This window comes from Drosophila mojavensis, unplaced genomic scaffold (genome assembly GCF_018153725.1).
Source record: "Drosophila mojavensis isolate 15081-1352.22 unplaced genomic scaffold, ASM1815372v1 contig_197, whole genome shotgun sequence".
Taxonomy (NCBI): domain Eukaryota; kingdom Metazoa; phylum Arthropoda; class Insecta; order Diptera; family Drosophilidae; genus Drosophila; species Drosophila mojavensis.
Genome location: NW_025318733.1, coordinates 176,535 through 179,693, shown reverse-complemented (window position 1 = coordinate 179,693; position 3,159 = coordinate 176,535). Strand labels below are relative to the sequence as shown.

Sequence of the window (3,159 nt, the reverse complement as noted above, 5' to 3'; positions counted from 1 at the left end):
TCTGTCACTCTGTCATTTCGTCGCTCTGTCAGTCAGTCATCCTGTTGCTTAGTGGCTCTGTCACTCTGTCATTTCGTCGGTCTTTTAGTCAGTTGTATTGTTGTTCAGTGGCTCTGTCACTCTGTCATTTCGCCGCTCTGTCAGTCAGTCGTCCTGTTGTTCAGTGACTCTGTCACTCTGTCAATCTGTCACTCGGTCATTTCGTCGCTCTGTCAGTCAGTCATCCTGTTGCTTAGTGGCTCTGTCACTCTGTCATTTCGTCGGTCTTTTAGTCAGTTGTACTGTTCTTCAGTGGCTCTGTCACTCTGTCATTTCGTCGCTCTGTCATGTTGTCGCTCTTTCAGTAGCATTGTCGTTTTGTCGATTTGTTGCTCGGTGTCGAGTGCCAATCAAAACGAAAAAGTATTGCAGCCTTTCGGGCTGCCTCAAAAAACTGGCAATCAAATGCAGCAACAAATGCATGCCCACAGAACTGCCTCTGCTCCCAAGCAACAACAACAACAGCAGCAACAACAACAGCAACACCAGCAGCAACAACAACAACAGCAACAACAACAACCACAACAGACAGCTAAGGCAAGAATACCGGCAATATTCTTGCCCCAAATGGACGACATACTGCCACTAATCAACAAACTACACAGCCATCCAGCAGTTGGCGGTTTCACCACTAGCACCGCCACTCGCAGTAATAGTGCTGGCGTCACTATCTACAGCGATGATATGGCCACATACAGAGCCATTGTAGATTTCCTGACTGCTGAGAACGTACAGATGTACACCCACCAGTCACACCATCAGAAAGGATATCGAGTGGTAATCAAAAAACTACACCACTCGACACCCTGTGACTGGCTGAGGGTCAAGCTGTCGGAGCTGGGCTTCGTGGTACGTTTCATACGTGCCATGAGGCATCGGTTCACCGGCATGCCACTAAACGTCTTTGAGGTTGAGCTGCAGCCAATGCCCGATGGCAGCCATCTCAAGATATGTGAACTCGATACGAACAGCAATCAACAGGTGCTAGTTGAGAGGCAGGCGAAGGCCATCGATCCGGCCCAGTGCCATCGATGCCAGGCGTTCGGGCACACTAAGAACTACTGTCGACGCCCATACAGATGCATGAAATGTGCCGGCTCTCATGCATCCACTGAGTGCACCAAAGCACGAGATGCACCCGCAAAGTGCTTCAACTGTGGAGGTGCACATGTATGCTGCTATAAAGGCTGCCCTAAATACAAAGAGGCTCGAAATAGGCTACTAGCTGTAAGGTACTTACCGACAAACGAGCTGCAGCAACAGCAACAACAATAACAACAACAGCAACACCAACAACTGCGCCAAGATCGACCACAGACTGAGCAGCGGCAACAACAACAGCAGCAACCAAAGCTACCACAGCAGCAACATCAATTGCGACAAAAACAGCAACGCACGAAAGAGACGCCAATAAATCCAGGCACAAAGCGCAAGCTGACATACAGTAGCGTGGTGCATGGATCGTATAAAACAACAAAGCCACTGCCGCAACACCAACAGCAAAACCAGCAACAACAACAACAACTACAACGACAAAGACAGACGCGACGACACCACCAACAACAGCAACCCCAAACACCAATCACAAAGCCCACCAACCGCACCACTAACACACAGCGATACTCAATAAACCACAAAGAGAAACGCCCAACAACAACAACAACCGTATCCAATGGACGTAATCCAGCAGCAAGGCACTTGGCTAGGCTGCAACAGAAGCTAAAGGACGAGCAAGCCAAGTCAAGTAGCCTTGAAGAGCTACTTGAACAAAACAGGGCCATGTTCGAGAGGCTGGAGAAACAAATTGAACAAATTATGACTATAGTTATTACTTTATTGAACTCAAACAAACAAAAACAAGTCATGGATGCAGGTGAGCCAATGCAGCAGAGGACTCCAAGGCGCGAAGAGGTTGACCTCCAAGAGCTGATGGACAGCGACGAGTGCGAGGTCTTCGCGATTACGTCATCAAGCTGGCGTACCAGCTCCACAACTACTAGTAAAACTACGCCAACGAGCGTAGCAATGTACTAGGTAGCTTACATCAACATTTGTGATGCCAATAAGCTTACCTGCAATGAGAAAAATTAAAAAAATCATCTAATTAATAACAATATTAAAACTAGCAAAAATTTAAAATATACACTTACCTGCAAAACGGCCAAAAATTCGACGAGGATGATTGACGACGCTTCTATCTGCCCCTAGAGATGTTAATAAGATTACCTGCAATGAGAAAAATTAAAAAAAAATCATCTAATTAATAACAATATTAAAACTAGCAAAAATTTAACATATACACTTACCTGCAAAACTGCATAAAATTCGACGAGGATGATTGACGACGCTTCTATCCGCCCCTAGAGATGTTAATAAGCTTACCTGCAATGAAAAAAAATTTAAAAAATCATCTAATTAATAACAATATTAAAACTAGCAAAAATTTAAAATATACACTTACCTGCAAAACGGCCAAAAATTCGACGAGGATGATTGACGACGCTTCTATCTGCCCCTAGAGATGTTAATAAGATTACCTGCAATGAGAAAAATTAAAAAAAATCATCTAATTAATAACAATATTAAAACTAGCAAAAATTTAAAATATACACTTACCTGCAAAACGGCATAAAATTCGACGAGGATGATTGACGACGCTTCTATCTGCCCCTAGAGATGTTAATAAGCTTACCTGCAATGAGAAAAGATTTAAAAATCATCTAATTAATAACAATATAAAAACTAGCAAAAATTTAAAATAAAAAAATTTGAAATACGCTTTTTACAAAAGTGATGGTGAGGGGGGTGAATTTAGAGGTGGGGGGGTAAATTTTAACAAAAACCGAAATTGTATAAATTGCATATAAGCATACATTAAAAATTTGGAGACTCTAGCAATAAAGGTGTAGAAGATATAATTTTATAACTGGGTTTCGATAAGGTTTTTTATCGATAAAAAAAGATCGAGATGAGTTATCGATTTTTAATGATAAACTTGATATGCGCGCTGTAATTACGGACATTTTAAAAAAATTTGAAGTCTCTATCTCTTATATCTTCTGAAATCGACGCGTTCATTACATACGGACAGACGGACAGACGGACAGACGGACAGACAGA

At 42.6% G+C, this 3,159-nt stretch overlaps 1 long non-coding RNA gene across 1 annotated transcript; it reads right to left on the bottom strand.

Moving 5' to 3' along the window:
• Nucleotides 1-1,859: 1,859 nt before the first annotated feature.
• LOC122756961 lies at nt 1,860-2,545 on the bottom strand. The gene is made up of 2 exons (XR_006356813.1): nt 2,501-2,545; nt 1,860-2,111 (listed from the first exon to the last, which is right to left on the bottom strand). It is a non-coding gene; the product is annotated as an uncharacterized LOC122756961 (long non-coding RNA).
• Nucleotides 2,546-3,159: the final 614 nt, after the last annotated feature.